The sequence below is a fragment of the Somniosus microcephalus genome, chromosome 10 (assembly GCF_052327205.1).
Source record: "Somniosus microcephalus isolate GS21.2 chromosome 10, FLI_Smic_1.0, whole genome shotgun sequence".
In the NCBI taxonomy this organism is placed as follows: domain Eukaryota; kingdom Metazoa; phylum Chordata; class Chondrichthyes; order Squaliformes; family Somniosidae; genus Somniosus; species Somniosus microcephalus.
In genome coordinates, this window is record NC_140996.1 from 178,553,519 (window position 1) to 178,574,231 (window position 20,713).

The following is a 20,713-nucleotide window of genomic DNA, read 5'->3' on the forward strand; positions in this document are numbered from 1 at the left end:
GCAAAAATGTTAGTGTCTGAATGCGATGGTCCTCTTCAATCAAATGATTTAGACAACCACATTTTGCATGCCTTCGAAACTCCCACCTTGAGGAATCCCTTGAAGCTAGCCTGTCTGGACTGAGCTGATGGTTTTCCTTTTGAGAAATATTTTGCGTGACCTACATGCTGGTTCTAGTAATACAATAAGCAAATTAAAATTCAACAGAAGAACACTTCTAAATTAAATCTACTAACAGACTCTCACCCAAAGTTGACCTGGTATTTCGGCATGATTTCCGCCCAGATAACAGCTTAATCTGGGCGGAACCAAGTCGAATAGCGCAAAAGATCGCGGAATTTTAGGCGTAAGCGAGTCGTGGCTATAACTACATTACGTCCAAGAATCCGAGATCTTTTGAGTCCTACATCACTGTTGGAGAGAAGAAACAACTAAAACCAGCCCACCACATCATTTGGCGAAACAACACTATGCAAGCAACGTAATATTGAAATTCTGATTAATGCTATTTCTAGCACGTTGATTTTCACACTCATGTAAAATTCCTATGTGGCCTATTTTAACGAAGTCGCTACCACTTCGTAAGATTGCGCACATTGATGCACGTTCACCAGTGTGTTGAACGAAGCGCTCCCAGCAAATTCAAGCGTTTTCCGCGAATTGTATCCTTGCGTTGAACATTTGGCAAGCACATAAAAGTTAAATCACTTTTTGACGAAGACCTTATGCCTTTTTAAATACATAAAATGCACAATATACAATGATTTAGATCGTCCCTTCCTCGTCGGGAAAAAAAATGCAATGGACAAAAGTGAAGATTTGCTCTGAGGTATTCCTCGAGTTTGGCTTGTGAGAAGCTGTTCGGCCCGTCACTCGGCGGATAACCGTCGCAGCGCGCGCACCCGTCACACTAACCCGATCGCTGCCGTTTTCTCAGCGCTCCTCCCATTGGATGTCGGGGACGGTGGCATTTCAGAGCCGACGCTCCCGTGTGGCCAGCGCGCACGTCAATCCGAGCGCGGCCGCTAGCAGGTTAGGTTAACTGGGCATCCTCGGCTTGCGATGGGCGCTCGAGCGTCTTCACGGTGCTGAAACGAATAATCGAGGGGGAGAGAGAGAGAAAAAAAATCCTGTAATTTTAACAAATAATTTCTGATCGGTGTAAATAGTTCACCCGAGGTAAGAGCGGCGTGAGAGAGAGTGTGTGTGAGAGAAAAGAGAGTCCGTCGAATCCGTTAAGTTTCTGGTGGTCACTGTTCGATCGAGTCCAGCCGGTCGGCGGGGAGCCGCTACTCGGCTTTTAATAATTATACCGCAGTCACAGCCAGGCGACGGGAGCAGATGGCAGGCCGGTGACAGCAAAAGGTTACATGTGAAATAACGGGCGTTTTAGTTGTATGTACACCGCTTGCTAATGGCCGTGTGAAGTAACGGCTCTTGTCGGCTGCCTTTTTATTCGACGTTGCGGTTTTCTGGTCATTGTTATGCGGGCTGAATGAGGACAGAGGCAGTCGGTCGATGAAGGGTTTCGCCTTCCTGTCCCGACAGGACAGCTCCTCCAGGGGGAAGAAGACCGTTCTCTTCACTCCTGGTTGTAGGGGTTTTAATTTACAATGCGTTTGTTTACTTGGTCAACATGTTACTTTTGTAATGGCATAACCTGGCGGTTTTGGTTTTGGTCACATTGATTTATATACAAACATGTTTGAGAACCATCAACGCGTATTGTTAGTTGATTGTGCATCTATGTAAAGATCACATTTTGAAAGTTGTTCGTAACTTTTTTGTTCAAAACTCTTAATAAAACTAAAATCAGGATGTATACAGTAGCAATGATTTAATAAACGCCAAGGACCACAGTTTGTCCGCACGAGTAAAGATAAACCAGTACTGAGGCATTCACGCTTTGAATAGTAACCAATCTATTGTAGCGCAAAAACAAAATAGCTAAAATAATGTAGCGGTTTTCAACCTTTGTTTTATATGGAGGACCCGTGTAAATATGGACACACTGGTTGCGGCTCCCTGATTAACGTCTGCATGACCATGTCAGCTACTTAATGGAAAACAGTGCTATAATTGCAGAAAATATGTTTTTTATTGCTTTACAACAACAGAAATAATGTGCTAGTAAGTCAACATACACAAAAATCTGATTGCAGATGGACAGGAATTTAAAAACCTTGAGGACTCCCTAGGGCCAAGGGACCCCAGTTTGAAAAACTATATATTGCATATATTAAGCCCTGTAGATACAATTCTAAGGATCATTAAAAAAAAAATCATTCATGGGATGTGGGGGTTGCTGGCAAGGCCAACATTTATTGCCCATCCCTAATCGCCCTTGAGAAGGTGTTGGTGAGCCACCTTCTTGAACCGCTGCAGTCCATGTGGTGAAGGTACTCCCACAGTGCTGTTAAGGAGGGAGTTCTAGGATTTTGACCCAGTAACGATGAAGGAATGGTGATATACTTCCAAGTCAGGATGGTGTGTGGCTTGGAGGGGAACTTGGAGGTGGTGGTGTTCCCATGCGCCTGCTGCTCTTGTCCTTCTAGGCGGTAGAGGTCGTGGGTTTGGGAGGCTCTGCCGAAGAAGCCTTGGCGAGTTGCTGCAGTGCACCTTATAGATGGTACACACTGCAGCCACGGTATGCTGGTGGTGGAGGGAGTGAATGTTTAAGGTGGTGGATGGGGTGCCAATCAAGCGGGCTGCTTTGTCCTGGATGGTGTCGAGCTTCTTGAGTGTTGGAGCTGCACTCCTCTAGGCAAGTGTAGAGTATTCCATCAGACTCCTGATTTGTGCCTTTGTAGATGGTGGAAAGGCTTTGGGGAGTCAGGAGGTGAGACACTCGCCGTAGAATACCCAGCCTCTGACCTGCTCGTGTTGCCACAGTATTTATGTGGCTGGTCCAATTAAATTTCTGGTCAATGGTGACCCCCCAGGATGTTGATGGGGGATTTGGCGATGGTAATGCCGTTGAATGTCAAGGGGCGGTGGTTAGACTCTCGCTTGTTAGAGATAATCATTGCCTGGCACTTGTGTGGCGTGAATGTTACCTGCCACTCATTATCAGCCCAAGCCTGAACGTCGTCCAGGTCTTGTTGCATGCGGGTATGGACTGCTTCATTATCTGAGGAGTTGTGAATGGCACTGAACACTGCAGTCATCAGGGAACATACCCATTTCTGACCTTATGTTGGCGGGAAGGTCATTGATGAAGCAACTGAAGATGGTTGGGCCTAGGACATTGCCCTGAGTAACTCCTGCAGCGATGTCCTGGGGCTGTGATGATTGACTTCCAACCACCACAACCATCTTCCTGTGTGCTAGGTATGAGTCTAGCCAGTGGAGAGTTTCCCCCCTGATTCCCATTGACTTCAGTTTTACTAGGGCTCCTTGATGCCACACTCGGTCAAATGCTGCCTTGATGTCGAGGGCAGTCACTCTCACCTCACCTCTGGAATTCAGCTCCTTTGTCTGTGTTTGGACCATGGCTGTAATGAGGTCGAGAGCCGAGTGTTTTTTTGGCAGAACCCAAACTGGGCATCAGTGAGCAGGTTATTGGGTGAATAAGTGCACTTGATAGCACTGTCGATGACACCTTCCATCACTTTGCTGATGATTGATAGTAGACTGATGGGGTGGTAATTGGCCGGATTGGATTTGTCCTGCTTTTTGTGAACAGGACATACCTGGGCAGTTTTCCACATTGTCAGATAGATGCCAGTGCTGTAGCTCTACTGGAACATCTTGGCTAGAGGTGCAGCTAGTTCTGGAGCACAAGTCTTCAGTACGACAGCTGGGATGTTGTCGGGGCCCATAGCCTTTGCTGTATGCAGTGCGCTCAGTCGTTTCTTGATATCACGTGGAGTGAAGCGAATTGGCTGAAGACTGGCTTCTGTGATGGTGGGGTTCTCGGGAGGAGGCCGAGATGGATCATCCACTTCGTACTTCTGGTTGAAGATGGTTGCAAACACTTCAGCCTTGACTTTTGTACTCACGTGCTGGGCGCCGCCATCATTGAGGATGGGGATATTCATGGAGCCTCGTCCTCCCGTTAGTTGTTTAATGGTCCACCACCTTTCACGGCTGGATGTGGCAGGACTGCTGAACTTTGATCTGATCCGTTGATTGTGGGATTGCTCAGCCCTGTCTATAGCATACTGCTTCTGCTTTTTAGCATGCATGTAGTCCTGTGTTGCAGCTTCCCCAGGTTGGTACCTCATTTTTAGGTACGCCTGGTGCTGCTCCTTGCATGCTCTTCTATGCTTCTTATTGAACCAGGGTTGGTCCCCTGGCTTGATGGTAATGGTAGAGTGAGGGATATGCTGGGCCCAAGAGTTAAAGATTGTGGTGGAATACAATTCTGCTGCTGCTGATGGTTCACAGCACCTCATGGATGCCCAGTTTTGAGCTGCTAGATCTGTTCTGAATCTATCCCATTTAGCGCGGTGGTAGTGCCACAAAACACGATGGAGGGTGTCCTCAGTGTGAAGACGGGACTTCGTCTCCACAAGGACTATGCGGTGGTCATTGTTACCAATACTATCATGGACAGATGCATCTGCAACAGGTAGATTGGTGAGGACGAGGTCAAGTAGATTTTTCCCTCGTGTTGGTTCTCACCCCACCTGTTGCAGGCCCAGACTGGCAGCTATGTCCTTTAGGACTCAGCCAGCTTGGTTAGTAGTGGTGCTACCAAGCCACTCTTAGTGATGGACATTGAAGTCCTCCACCCAGAGTACATTCTGTGCCCTTGCTACTCTCAGTGCTTCTTCCAAGTGCTGTTCAACATGGAGGAGTACTGATTCTTCAGCTGAGGGAGGGTGGTAGGTGGTAATCAGCAGGAGGTTTCCTTGCCCGTGCTTGACCTGAAGCCATGAGACTTCATGGGGTCCGGAGTCAATGTTGAGGACTCCCAGGGCCACTCCTTCCTGACTGTATACCACTGTGCCGGCATCCCTGGTGGGTCTGTCCTGCTGGTGGGACAGGACATACCCAGGTATTTTGATGCTACAACAATGTAAACCATTGGTGTAAAATTGCTACCTTCCCATTGGGATTTTAAAAGTACCAATTGGTCTGGCTACTACAGTGGATGGTGAAGATTATCCACAACCAACCACAATAGAGACCTTTGAAGCTCTTGCATTTGTGATGAGAATTGCTTTCCTGCTGTCCATAATGGTAGAACCCATCTCAAGGGTTAGATTGTAAGAGATTACATAAAGTAGGTTGGTATCCCCTGGAAAATTAAGATGTGATTTGATTGAGGTTTTTAAGATTTTGAAAGGAATTGATAGGGTTGATAGAGATAAGCTTTTTGGGGGGCGGGGGGGGAGTCCAGAACAAGGGAACATAACCTTAAAATCAGAGCCAGACCATTCGGGAGAGAAGTTAGGAAACACTTCTTCACGCACAGGGTGGTAGAAGTGTGGAACTCTTCAGCAGTTTCTGTTTTTGTTTCAGATTTCCAGCATCTGCAGTATTTTGCTTTTTGTTCTCTTTTCCAATCTGTTTTGCCAGGCAGCACTGTTAGGCTTCCAATGCTAACTATCACTTGGCTGATGTTATCCTAAAAACATACAATCTCTTTCATTTAGGAAACCGGTGAATCGTTTTGTCAAAATAGGTCTGTCCTCTGTAGTGTGATGATTCAATCCTTTGTCTTCCTCAAGTTGCAACTCGTTGACAAATGTCTTCTTTCACTAATATCTGTCTAACACCTTGCACACATTCGTAAACTATATTTTCTCTGCACTTCAACTCTTGGATAACCTTCTACAGTTTTGCAGTAACATTCTCAATAACTTTTCCAAAACCTTCACTCAATTTTCAGATGACATCTCAATAACCTTATGAAAACCTGCCAAATTGATGGAAATAATGTTTTGAGCTTAAATATCTTGGGCTACTACAAATAAATATAACTTCAGACAATTTGGCCATTTTGTATTAATTATTTTAATAGATACAATTCAGCTCATCGGTCATCTCTTAGAATTGTGTTAAGTTAATATTGACAACATTAACTTAATTGCATCTACACTTTCAATGGAAATATTAGTGGGCTAGCAGACGACGACTATAATTTTAGTCTTGAGGCTCTTCATACACAATTGGGTGATTCCCCCATGGGTTTGATCGCGGTTAGCCAAGGGTCTAAAACAGTTATTTGGTTTAGCTGATTACTGTACCTAGTTTGTATCTGACGCCACTGCCTATATATGCCTTGGTGTGGAGATGCCGGAGTTGGACTGGGGTGGACAAATGTAAGAAGTCACACAACACCAGGTTATAGTCCAACAGCTTTATTTGAAATCACAAGCTTTCGGAGCGCTGCTCCTTCGTCAGGCACTTCACCTGACGAAGGAGCAGCGCTCCGAAAGCTTGTGATTTCAAATAAAGCTGTTGGACTATAACCTGGTGTTGTGTGACTTCTTACATTTATATATGCCTTGTGGGGGATGTGATCTAAATATAGGTTAATTAAAGGTTAATTGCTGTTATGATTGACAGTGTGTACAAATTTCTGCCTCCAGGTCAATCTAACAACTACCCTCATGATCTTTACATGAAATTACTCCCTCTTTTTTTGTATATAATTTTGACACTTTGAAGTATGATGTCTGAAGTGTGATGTGGATGCCCTCAAAATATCAATCTCCCATGGAATTTCTCACTAAGTCCGAGAATAGGATGACTCTTTTACTTCTGTCTTTGTGTGCTGTTTATCTGTGTCTCACTTCTGCTCTTTCTTTCTCTTCTCTGCTGTTTCTCTCTAACTTTTTTGCTTCTTTCTCTGTCCTTTTTCTGCTTCTCTTTTTCCTTTTGGGTGGCAGGTTGTGGGTGATGTGGTGTGGTGGGGAAAGGAAACACCAACAACAGCGGGCTGCATTTTGTGTAGGGATTGTGAGGAAAATGTGGTCTTCAGTAGTTCCCTTCCCCTCCCTCTCCTCCTCCAATCACTGATGCTTCTCCCATCCATCGCATCCTTTAACCCTCCACCTTCCCACTACCCATTCCTCTTTCTTCCATTTTCACTCATCACTACCTCTATCTCTTCCCCTTGGTTCTAGTTATTCAACCGCTGTATCACCACCTTCTGCTTGCTCTGCTGTCAGTTACATCCCTTTTAACCCTCCATCCACTCCCCTAGCCCGCCCATCGCCCAAGGGCAGGTGCCAATAGTGCAGAGCACCTGCTTCAGCCTCAAGGACGGATGCTGAGCGGCCAGAGCCCCCCCTTCAGCCTCCAGCTGATTCCTTACCATCATCTCTTCCTATCTATTTCCCTCAGAGGCTTTGTTTGCTTTCAAAATTCAACTTAAAAAAATAAATCAAATTAGATTGAAAGAATCTGCCTGTTTACCTTTTTCTATTTCTCTCTCTTTCCCCATTTCATAGATGTTAAAAATTAAAATCTGTCTTACCGGTGTATACGATTGACCTTTTTTGTCAACAAGCCACAGTTGGAGATAATTACTTGGATTCAAAATTCAATTGTTTTTTCCCGTGAAAATTAAAATAACACTAAATGAAGCAAGCACACTCGCCGTGATCTTTGCGTGTCAGTGTACATGTGTCTCTGTCTCATAGTTGTTAGCAATTAGGATCTCTGTCTTCGTGGTAAGGAATTAACAATGACCTTTTCCAACTGTTAACAACATAGGTGGATAATTAGGTGGCTTCAAAATTCAGCTGTTGCTTTTAAAGTCAGAAGGTTGTGGGTTCAAGTCCCACTCCAGGGACTTGAGCACAAAAATCTAGGCTGACACTCCAGTGGAGTACTGAGAGAATGCTGCACTGTTGGAGGTACTGTCTTTCGGATGAGACTTTAAACCGAGGCCCCGTCTGCTCTCTCACGTGGATGTAAAAGATCCCATGGCACTATTTCGAAGAAGAGCAGGGGAGTTAGCCCCAGTGTCCTGGCCAACATTTATCCCTCAATCAACGTAACAAAAACAGACTATCTGGTCATTATCGCATTGCTGTTTGTGGGAGCTTGCTGTGTGTAAATTGGCTGCTGCATTTCCTTCATTACAACAGCGATTACACTTCAAAAAGTACTTTAGTATACTGTATTCGCTGCTCACAATGCGGTCTCCTCTCCATTGGGGAGACCAAACGCAGATTGGGCGACTGCTTTGCGGAACACCTCCGTTTAGTCCGTAAGGGTGACCCCAAGCTTCCGGTCGCCTGTCACTTTAATTCTTCGCTCCGCTCCCACTCTGATCTCTCTGTCCTCGGCCTCTTAAATTTTGTTCCAATGAAGCTCAACGTAAGCTCGAGGAACAGCACCTCATCTTTCGATTTGGCACTTTACAGCTTTCTGGACTCAACATTGAGTTCAACAATTTCAGACTATAACCCCTGCCACCATTTTTCAGGTGGCTGTTGATGATTCTGCCATCCCCATTTGCAACATTTAATCTCTCCGGCCTCTTACCCTAGCACAGACTGTTCCTTCAGTTCCTTCCTCCCCGCCTCTGCACCTGCTTAAAATCTGTTACATCTCTAACCTTGCCAGTTCTGACGAAGGGTCATCGACCTGAAACATTGGCCCAGAAATTCGGCTCTCCACGGGTGAGTATGCACGGGGTACTCACCCGTAGGCCGAATGGAAGTGCGGGTTTCCTGCATGCACTGCGCATGCGCGGGAAACCGGCACTTCCGATCCTCTGAACGAAGGGGTTCAGAGGTCGAACGCGCATGCAGGGGAGGCTGCGCGTGCGCATCGAACTTAGTTTTTTTTTGTAGGTTTTCACGTGAGGTTAAGCCTGCAGGATTTACACATTTAAAAAGCAGGCGTAAGGCCTGCTTTTTACATGGTAAGTGGTCAATTAATTAAAATTAAAACATTTTTTCCACAGGTTTATTATTTTTAAATACTTTAAAGCCCTGTTTTTTTTTATAAAATTATTTTTTTCAAAAATTTAAATTATTGTTTAAAATAGTTATTTAATGTAATTTGTAGTTTATTGAAAAAGTGTGATTTAAAAAATAAAAAATTATTTGAAGGTTCAATGCTATTTTGAAGCCCGTAGTATTCATGAGTTTAGACAGGTCTTCCTGTCAATCTTATGAATGGGCTTTTCCCTCCTCCGATTGGCTGCCCATGGCTCACGTGATCCCAGGGGACGCATTGCACTAACTACGCCCCCTGGGACACGCAAGCACTGCGCGCCAGCAGCTGGGCCAGGCCCCGGAGCGGAATTCCACGGGGCCCTACAGCTCAACTGCCGCGCAAGGTAAGTGCAGGTCGGGGGCTTGCACCCGCGGGAAGCCCCTGACCCGAATTTCTGGGCCACTAACTCTGTTTCTCTCTCCACAGATGCTGCCTGGCCTGCTGAGTGCTTCCAGCATTTTCTGTTGTTATTTCAGATTTCCAGCATCTGCAGTATTTTGCTATTATGTCAAAAAGGACTTAATTGGCTGTAAAGCGCTTTGGGACGTCAGGACATGAAAGGCGCTATAAAAATGCAAGTCTTTCTTTAAAAAAAAATCAGACTAACATTAACTTGGAAGTTTCTCTCTCTCTCCCTCAACACTCCTCCCCTCCCCTGCCACTCCTCTATCTCACTGTTCCTCTAACTTGGCTCCAGCCCCTCCCTCTCTCCTCAGCTTAATGAACTTTCTGAATTTTATAAAACACAAAGCAAGAACTACAACAGGCATGTAATCAGACGTTATTCTTTCTTATTCACTCACACAGACAGCCTCTTTTTGAAAAAACAACGCATTCAATATAAATTTTAATTTGTCAACTGAGATAAAGTTTGAGTAGAAAGTGATAGAAGTGAAAAAGAAAAATATTCCATCAATATAGATGACTGAATGGTACTGATACATCTTGGAACATCAGACACACTGCAGACCCTCCGACTGCACAATCCACCTTTAGTTCACAGTCATAGTTCTGGGCAAAAATATCAAGAACAAGCTCAGGTTTTTGGGAGAAATTAAAATTTTTGTTTAAACTGTAATTTGGACATTAATGGTCAATTTTAACTTGCTGAAATCGGTGTTAAAAAGGCAGTAACAGCCTCAAAATGGGGTTGGTAGACTTACCGCTCTGTTAACACCCGACATTTTGCCCACTGCCACTTTTACAAGGGCCTATCGCTAGACGGCTGTAAGCGCCTGCCTGTGGTATAAGAACATAAGAAGTAGGAGCAGGAGTAGGTCATACGGCCCCTCGGGCCTGCTCCGCCATTCAATAGGATCATGGCTGATCCAAATCTAGACTCGCGTCCACTTCCCTGCCCTCTCCCCGTAACCCCTAATTCCCTTGTCTGCTAGGAAACTGTCTATCTCTGTTTTAAATTTATTTAATGTTGCAGCTTCCACAGATCTCTGGGGTAGCAAATTCCATAGATTTACTACCCTCTGAGTGAAGAAGTTTCTCCTCATCTCAGTTTTGAAAGGGCAGCCCCTTATTCTAAGATTATGCCCCCTAGTTCTAGTCTCACCCATCAGTGGAAACATCCTCACCGCATCCACCTGATCAAGCCCCCTCACAATCTTATATGTTTCGATAAGATCGCCTCTCATTCTTCTGAACTCCAATGAGTAGAGGCCCAACCTACTCAACCTTTCCTCATACGTCAACCCCCTCATCTCTGGAATCAACCTAGTGAACCTTCTCTGAACCGCCTCGAGAGCAAGTATATCTTTTCTTAAATATGGAAACCAAAACTGCACGCAGTATTCCAGGTGTGGCCTCACCAATACCCTGTATAACTGCAGCAAGAGCTCCCTGTTTTTATACTCCATCCTCCTTGCAATAAAAGCCAAGATTCCATTGGCCTTCCTGATCACCTGCTGCACCTGCATACTAACTTTGTGTTTCATGCACCAGGACCCCCTGATCCCTTTGTAATGTAGCACTTTGCAGTTTCTCTCCATTTAGATAATAACTTGCTCTTTGATTTTTTTCTGCCAAAGTGCATAACCTCACACTTTCCAATATTATATTCCATCTACCAAATCTCTGCCCACTCACTTAGCCTGTCTATGTCCTTTTGCAGGTTTTTTATGTCCTCCTCACTCACTGCTTTCCCTCCCATCTTTGTATCGTCGGCAAACTTGGATACGTTGCACTCGGTCCCTTCCTCCAAATCGTTAATATAGATTGTAAAGAGTTGGGGTCCCAGCACTGACCCCTGCGGAACACCACTAGTTACTGATTGCCATCCTGAGAATGAACCATTTATCCCAACTCTTTGTTTTCTGTTAGATAGCCAGTCTTCCACCCATGCCAGTATATGACCCCCAATCCTGTGATTTTTTAAATCTAGATCAGTAATCTTTTGTGTGGAACCTTGTCAAATGCCTTTTGGAAGTCCAGATACACTACATCCACTGGTTCCCCTTTATCCACCCTGTATGTTACGTCCTCAAAGAATTCGAGCAAATTTGTCAAACATGACTTCCCCTTCATAAAACCATGCTGACTCTGTCCTATTAAATTATGTTTATCCAAATGCTCCGTTACTGTTTCCTTTAATAATGGACTCCAACATTTTGCCAACCACAGATGTTAGGCTAACTGGTCTATAGTTTCCAGCTTTTTGTCTACTTCCCTTCTTAAATAAGGGAGTTACATTAGCAGTTTTCCAATCTGCCGGGACCTTTCCTGAGTCCAGGGAGTTTTGGAAAATAATCACCAATGCATCCACAATCCCTACCGCCACTTCTCTCAAGACCCTAGGATGTAGGCCATCAGGTCCGGGGGATTTATCCGCGTTAAGTCCCATTATTTTACCGAGTACCATCTCCTTAGTGATTTTAATCGTCTTTAGCTCCTCCGCGCCCCCCCCCCCCCCCCATTGCCCCCTGTTTCTCCAGTGTTGGGATATTTTTAGTGTCCTCTACTGTAAAGACTGATACAAAATATTTGTTCAGCGTCTTTGCCATCTCCATGTTCCCCACCACTAGTTTCCTGGTCTCATCCTCTAAGGGACCAACGTTCACTTTAGCCACCCTTTTTCTTTTTATATAGCTGTAGAAACTCTTGCTATCTGTTTTTATATTTTTTGCTAGTTTACTTTCATAATCTATCTTCCCTTTCTTAATTAATCTTTTAGTTATTGTTTGTTGGCTTTTAAATGCTTCCCAATCTTCTATCCTCCCACTAGATTTGGCTACTTTATATGCCCTTGTTTTCAGTCGGATACTATCCTTTATTACTTTACTAAACCACGGATGGCTGTCTTTTCTTTTACTCCCCTTTTTCCTCAGTGGAATATATTATCTTGAAAGATGTGAAATATCTCCTTGAATGTAGACCACTGCTCTTGTACCGTCTTACACTTTAATCTGTTTTCCCAGTCCACTTTAGTCAATTCTACTCTCATGCCTTCATAGTCTCCTTTATTTAAGCTCAGTACGCTGGTTTGAGATCCAACTCTCTCACCCTCAAACTGAATTTGGAATTCAACCATATTATGGTCACTCATTCCACTTCTAATATGCAAATTGGAGTTCTAAGGCAGACATTGGACCCCGATTGCCATTTTAGCAAAGAAGTGGTTGGAGTGTGCGCTGCGCTCTGTCTGACTAGTTTCACTAGCGATGCTCTGAGGTCCCAAACAGGTCAGTTTAAATGATTTTTCTGAGGGCAGGAGGAGCAGGAGTGATCCTTAGGTCCCACAAAAATAATCTTTGCTGCTGCTGCCCCGGGCTCTTCCTTCACTAGTCTCCTTTTACAGTTCTTCACAATCTAACACTAATCTCTTATTACTGCTGGAATTATTACCATGTAATTCGTAGTACATGCAGGGACGTGTGGGTCAATTGGAATTCTTTTTCATTTTCATTGAGTAGTTAACTAACTAATCATTTATACCAGTTAAATGGCTGTTTAGTTGCTTCAGTAGATTGGTATTTTAGCTATATTTTATTTATCTATTAATGTATTTATTTACATTATTTGAAATATAGATAATACTCAACAGTGAATATTGTAATTTCTTTGAGCGCTTAGAAATTATATAAAATCAATTGATGCCTTCTTAAGTTCAAGGGTAAGCCCAATGACAGGTGCAAATTCTAAACATATTGTAACTGGAATGTATAGTCCCCAGTTAAATATCCAAAATCTTTACTGGAATGTGCAATACGTTTCATGTTTCAGCAGAAAATTATTTGGATTACATTCCTGCTCGGGTTCTTTTGCACCATTACAGTATTGTACAAAATGCACAACAACATTAAATCAGTTTACCTTATTCTCTTTCTTGGGCTGAGTTCACTTATGGTCATAACTTAAAATGATAGTCAATGTATTTAAGTTAACTAATCGCAAGTAAATATAGTAAAGTGCTGGTAATGTTTATTTCATACATTTTCTGACCTTTTATAGCTAAGATGTCTAATTATTTGGCCTTTAACGATAGTAAGAGAGTACTCCTCTGTCATGACACGAGTGTTATGGGACAGTCGGGTGTAAGTTCTTTACTATGATTCTGTATGTGATGAATTGCAGGAGACTACTTGTTGCATAACGTAATGTTTGTGGATAATACCAAGCTATTTTGTCAGGTGATAAGATTAAGGGAGGTAATGCGCATTGAAAGAGATCTGTGGCAATTAAGCAGACGGAGCAGGGAATGGCAAATGGATTTTAACATTGATAAATACAAAGTAACGCATAATAGAGCAGGACACATGACGTGTTCATAATAAATGGGCCCTATTTTGCATGGGCTGGTGGTTTATGGGATTGTAATTGAATAAAATACTAACCCATTTTCAAAAGGTAGTCTCCATTATTCATGCTGTTCATTAAAAAAACCTCACTGGTAAAAGTTGAGGATACTAACAAAAATAAATTCTATGGCAATTTTTGAATTTCTTAGAAAATTGGGGTGTATCATCCATCGTTTTCCCTTGCAGGGAGGGCAGCACAAATAATACAGGGAAGGATTGGCCCACCCTAAACCAATATTTTTTTTAAAAAAATGATGAATAACTCATATTTAAAACAGGTGAAGTAATATTAAACGAGCCATGCAGTGCCTATCCAGGGACATTCTGTAGCTGTTCTCTTGGGTACAGCAATGCTAGTCACTCCTGTAGTGGTTTGAGTACCATGTTAAGAGATGTGCCTGAACTGACCAATATCTAACTGTATGATGGTGTAACCATCAACAGTGTCTCCTTGTGACCTGAAGTTGATTATGGTTCCTTTTGCATATGTACTCTTTCAATCTTTCCGAAGGCAGACCAAGAAAACACTTGGTAATGCGAGGCTGGGTACAAATCCTTAAGCTGCTTTACTTCACAGTGAGAGCATGTACAGAGCAACTGTTGTGATCAGACTTATTTAGTCCAATCATTACAACTTTTCTTCACATATTAATACAAAATAATGAAAATGCATGCTTCCCCACTTTAGTGGGTTGCCTTACTTGACTTGAACGAAATAACTCCCATCTCCCATCCTGTTTTCTGCTTTGGAGCCTGGCCAAAGCTTGCCTTTTCAGCCTTTGCTGGATCTGACTGACTGCCCGTGTCTCTCTTTTTAAATCCTCTCTTCACAACCAGAATGAAACAGAGTTCTCAACACAATGGGTATGAAGCATTTATTGATTGCCAGAACAGTCTAACAAATTGTTTATTATTTACAGTCTATGGGGAAACAACATAAAAGCAATCTCATTAGCATTTTAACCAACTATTGTCTGAGCTTTTTAAAAAAAAAGTGTTAATACACATGCTTTAAAATACAATAGAAAGTAACTTTGTTACAAAAACTTTCTGTGGAAGAATGGTCATAAAATCTTGAATTGTAACAGCCTACGATCCTGCGAGGTATCAATTGAACCAGTAGATATTGCATGCTAGTCTGTTACCAAAAGGGAAAAAAAATAATTTGTGTGGAATGACTATTTAATCACAATGTTTTCAGTTAATATGCTACTGTTACCAAAAATGCAAGCTATTCTAACCCTGTATAGTTCAGCTAGTGAAATCATATTTGGAATATTATATACAATTTGGGCACCATACCTTCTAAAAAGAGCATTTGTAAATTGAAATGGTTTTGAGAAGAGTGACAAAGATAATTCTGGGACTTGGGACTCAAAATTATGTGCAGAGAATTGAAGAATGAAAGTTTTAATTAAAGCAAAGACTAAAGGCAATATAATCTGGGTTCTTAAAAAGCTGAGACGTAGATGATGTTGAGTTGAGCAGAAGTATTTGACTTGAACTATTAACATAGAACTTGTTGACAGAGGTTTAAGATTACCAAGCCTAAAGCAAAATTTGTGATTAGAATAAATTATACTTCTCGCAGAATATGAGAGATAAGTTTTGGACTCTGTGAGACTAGATCTTGATTGCCTTGACACAGATTCAATGGGCCGAATGGCTTCCTTCTGTGCTATAAACTTCTATGGATTTATGAATAGTCTCCTGCCAAAAGCAGTTGATGTTATATTTATTAACTCCTTTAAAATATCTAGATAAATAGCTGGCTGAGATTGGGCTGGAAGGCTATTGGGTTAGCTATAGGCATATGATTTAATGGTTCCTGTGCTGCTAGAATCAAGGATTGGAGAGGAGGGGGCAGGTGTCATTTATGCAAGGCAATTGTCCAGGGCTAAATAGTGAAAATATGTGATATTCCTGAGTATTGTTTGATTGCCTTTATGGATCAGGTCAAAAGTATTTATGCAGAAGTTTTTCCCAGGAGCATGGAGAATTAGGGTATATGGTGTGTAGAAGGACGAGGGTTGGTGTATCAAATGGACTTCTTGTTCTGTGATTTCTTAAGTTCCATGAGTTCCCCTATTAGCTAGACCATGAGAAAAGGCCCCAAGCAAGACAGGGGAAAAAAATGAGTCAACCTGTGACTCTCTTGTGTAGCTGATTCATTAAGACATAGGCAGAGACTAGTGGATAGGTAAACTATTTGTCATCCTCATTGGGAGATTGAGGATGTAGAAGAAAAGTAAAGTGCAAATGTAATAAGTGAGAAATAAAAAGAGACAGAGAGATATATAATTTGTCTGTTTTATTAATGTTAGCACTAGTTCACCAGCTGAGGCCAATAAATGTAGAGATTGATTATGAAGGTGGTGGTGAATTTTTTGTCATGATCTGCTGTACAAAAATCTGTTTCAAAATGATTGCCAAAAGTGATTAAATGTTCCAGGACATTCTAATGTTTGTAATTTAAAAAAAATTCTATTAGATATAAAGCTTGATGACATAAAAATGCATATTTTACAAAATCTTGCATTTATGTAGCACCTTTAACGTAGTAAAACATCCCAAGGCACTTCACAGCAGTGTTAGCAGACAAAATTTGACACCAAACTATGAGGAAATATTAGGACAGGTGACAAGGTAGGTTTTAAGTAGGAGAGAGAGGCAGAGAGGTTTATGGAGGGAATTCCCAAGCTTAAGGCCTAATAGCTGAAGGCATGACCACCAATGGTGGGGTGAAGGACAAGAGGTCAGAATTGGAGGAATGCTGAGTTCTCAGGGTTGTAGGGCTGGAGGAGGCTACAGAGATAGGGAGGGGCCAAGGCTATGGAGGGATTTGCACACAAGGATGACAACTTTAAATTTGAGGTGTTGGTGGACAGGGAGCCAATGTAGGACAGTGAGCACAGGGGTGACGGATGAGTGGGACTTGTTGCGGGTTAGGATACAGGCAGCAGAGTTTTGGATAAGCTCAAGTTTACGGAGGATGGAAGATGGGAGGCGAGCCAGGAGAGACATCTAGTCTGGAGGTAATCAAGGGCTGGATGTAATAAAGGCGTGGATGAGTGTTTCAGCAGCAGATGGATTGAGTCAGTGGTGGAGCCAAGCGATATTAGAGGTCATATTGGGGCGGAATTTGCTGGAGCAGGGCATCTTGCGGTGTGTCTCTTTTTCCTTCATCCTTTAGCTCAGTGCAACAACTTCATGGAACTCATGAAGCTAAGGGCGAGATGGCATTTTCACAAAGCTGCCGGCGGACTGGCGCAAATCAGCCAGCAACTTGTGTCGATTCGCAATTCCTCGCCATAAGTTGCAGGCCAATTTGCACATTAATAAAGGCATGCGTTGTTCACGCGCCGTTATTTTTTCAGCAAATCCCGGCACACTTATTTGTTTTTCTTTTTTGGCAATATTTCTGTACTCTCCTTTTATAAAGGTATTTACTTCTTGCTGGGGTATGGTTCAGTGGATGCCGTTCTTGAAATGTTTTGAAAAAATTGATCCAAAGACAATTTGAACTGAACTAGATCCAGTGTTACCCGATAAATATCTTGTTTTTATTAAATGGCCAGTTATTTATCTGCTAAAGGACAGAATAATGTGTCTTTACAAACCCCTCAGTTCTCAACACATTTTATGAAATCCAGACTTCGTTCATGGTCCACTGTTAGTGTGATTTAGTATTTATATCTCTAATGGAAGAACCGCCCATCAGAATCGAGTGTTGAACTTTCTTGCATTGTTTCCAGCATGGTGGGTACACAGTGACATGGAGAGTACGGCATGTTGCAGTAAACATGAACTTTTGGCCTCTCTTGGGTCTTAAAGAAGAAGTGAATCTCAGTGAGGAACTCAAGGTGCGAATGCAAAACCAAATTGACGCCCAGAAAGGTCTAAATTTAGTAATTCTGAGTTTATGCACGTGCAGTTGTTTGAAAATAGGAAAGCTGCATTTTTGGTCTGTTGAGGCGACCTGCCTGCAGCCACTAAAATGGCTGACTGGCGGAGGTGGCAGTATTTGTTGCTGATGGTGCTTTTGCCTCTGGCAAAGTCCAGGGAAGCCACTGCTTAAGATGATATTCTGCTTCTTTGCAGGCCATAAAAGTGCTAAGTAAAATTAACTTTCTACCGTCTCAACAGAGTTGCTCGTGGACATGTGACAATAGTGCAAAACTGCCTCTAATATGGTGCTAATGTGTACTGATTAGGAACACTTACAACTTTGTATGGTATGAAAGTGTAATTGAGCTCTTAGCAATGCAACATTAGATTGTCTTTCACCAAATGGTATACGAACTTGCCAATGAAATTGGCTTCAGAATACTTAAATATTTGTTTTATGTAGGTATAAGCTGCAGTTCTTTTTGTTTGGGTGACATGGAGGCTGGTGCAGGAAGTTAAAAGGTTATACTAGTGTTTTTCTGTGGTTGGGGTTAAAACACATCATATCATATTTGACCTCAAGTGCTTTATTATGATTTTGTAGAGGAAGTGGAAAATCTACCATTCCCCAGCACTGATATCATAGAATCATAGAAATTTATGGCACAGAAGGAGGCCATTTGGCCTATTGTGTCTGTGGCGGCCGAAAAAGAGCTATCCAGCCTAATCCCACTTCCCAGCTCTTGGTCCGTAGCCTTGTAGGTTACGGCACTTCAAGTACATATCCAGGTACTTTTTTAAATGCAATGAGGGTTTCTGCCTCTACCACCCTTTCAGGCAGTGAGTTCCAGACCCCCACCACCCTCTGGGTGAAAAAGGTTCTCCTCAATTCCCCTCTAATCCTTCTACCAATTACTTTAAATCTATGCCGCCTGGTTACTGACCTCTGCTAAGGGAAATAGGTGCTTCTTATCCACTCTATCTAGGCACCTCATAATTTTATACACCTCAATTAAATCCCCCCTCAGCCTCCTCTGTTCCAAAGAAAACAACCCCAGCCTGTCCAATCTTTCCTCATAGCTAAAATTATCCAGTCTTGGCAACATCCTCGTAAATCTTTTTTTCGTTGTATAATACTCCTGTGAAGCACCTTGGGACGTTTTACTACGTTAAAGGCGCTATATAAATACAAGTTGTTGTTGTTGTACCCTCTCTAGTGCAATCACATCTTTCCTGTAATGTGGTGACCAGAACTATATGCAGTATTCTAGCTGTGGCCTAACTAGTGCTTTATACAGTTCAAGCATAACCTCCCTGCTCTTATATGCTATGCCTTGGCTAATAAAGGAAAGTTCTTAATCACCTTACCTACCTGCCCTGCTACCTTCAGGGATCTGTGGACATGCACTCCAAGGTGTCTCTGTTCCTCTACACCTCTCAGTATCCTACATTTATTGTGTATTCCCTTGCTTTGTTAGCCCTCCCCAAATGCATTACCTCACACTTCTCTGGATTGAATTCTATTTGCCACTTTTCTGCTCACCTGACCAATCCATTGATATCTTCCTGCAGTCTACAGCTTTCTTCCTTACGATCAGCCACCCAGCCAATTTTTTGTATCATCTGCAAACTTCTTAATCATGCCCCCTACATTGAAGTCTTAAGTCATTGATATATACCAAAAAAAGCAAGGGACCCCACTTGAAACAGCTTTCCAGTCACAAAAACACCTGTCGACCATTCCCCTTTTCTTCTTGCTACTGAGCCAATTTTGGATCCAACTTGCCACTTTCCCTTGGATCCCAGGGGATTTTACTTTTTTGACCAGTCTGCCATGTGGGACCTTGTCAAAAGCCTTGCTAAAATCCAGGTAGACTACATTAAATATGCTACCCTCATCGACCCTCCTTGTTACCTTCTCAAAAAATTCAGTCAAGTTAGTCAGACACGACCTTCCCGTAACAAATTCATGCTGACTGTCCTTGATTAATCCGTGACTTTCCAAATGACGATTAATACGGTCCCTCAGAAATTTTTACAATAATTTGCCCAGCACCGAGGTTAGGCTGACTGGCCTGTAATTACTCGGTCTATCCCTCACCTTGAGCTCTAAAATTGCATGTAGCTGTGGGCTGATCTTGTGAGATATTCATCTCTTGGTTAGTAATTGTATTTAAGACATAGAAATCATAAATTGATTAGAGTTCTGGATAAAAGCCAGACAGCAAATTATGCACTGCATTATACTATTGTATACAAGGAGAAAAGCTTACCCTTTGACAAGGGTGGTCCTTTGGCAACTGTGGACTGTCATGTGCACAGGACGCACAAGCTATTTAAAGCATAAAACTTGATTTCCTTTTTTATTGAGGAAAGGAGCCGTTTCTTGTTATGCTGCTTGGTAGCAATTGATTTCAAAAGGATCCAGAGTGTAAATTTAAGGATTCTGCACAGTCAATTGCAATTCCACCATATTTACAGAATTTGTTTCTTTTTGAAATCAGCTTTAAAGAGATTCAAAGCATTTTGGTAAGTTAATTTACATGTAATACAAAATATCTGGAACAACAGATGTCCTGCAGTCATCTGTTTTAAGCCATTGTTTTAAAGAAGCAGTGCTGTGGACACAGTCAGGGTACATTTACAGTTTTATCTCTGTCTGCTAAGGAAATAAAACTTTGGTGTAGTGGATATAGAATAAACTAAAATGAATGCTTCTGTGCTATTCATCTTGTCAAATCTTGAGGGCTATAACTCCAAATAAGAAACAATTAAATCTAGTATTGTGTTAATCTAGGATAAACAATAATTTGAAACTGCAGTACTTTATTTTTAAGTGCTTTTTAACAAACTGATTATTTTGCAGTTGAAAATTCCAACTGACTTCCTGTTATTGTGACTTGTTATCGTCCATGCTCAATAGCTGATAAACACTTACCTACCATCGATGGTCAGACGACCTGAAGTCTCATTCTTTTTGTAGAAATCAATTTCCCCGCTTTTAAAGTTAAGATAACAGAGATTGCTTTTTAGGATGTAATAATTTTATATTGCACATTAAGTCTTGTGTAGGTATAGCATTTCCAACCCAGACATGTGGGCTTCTAAAGCTG

The 20,713-nt window shown here is 42.2% G+C and overlaps 1 protein-coding gene across 5 annotated transcripts in view; it reads left to right on the plus strand.

Annotated features, from left to right (window-relative positions):
• Nucleotides 1–959: 959 nt before the first annotated feature.
• wasf3b (WASP family member 3b) overlaps nucleotides 960–20,713 on the plus strand; it is a 109,541-nt gene continuing 89,787 nt past the window's right edge. For 3 of the 5 annotated variants that reach the window (XM_085999259.1, XM_085999264.1, XM_085999261.1), the window contains exon 1: nucleotides 1,039–1,179. The gene's annotated coding sequence lies outside the window, so the exon portion shown is untranslated. The other 2 variants (XM_085999262.1, XM_085999263.1) reach the window with 1 other exon arrangement.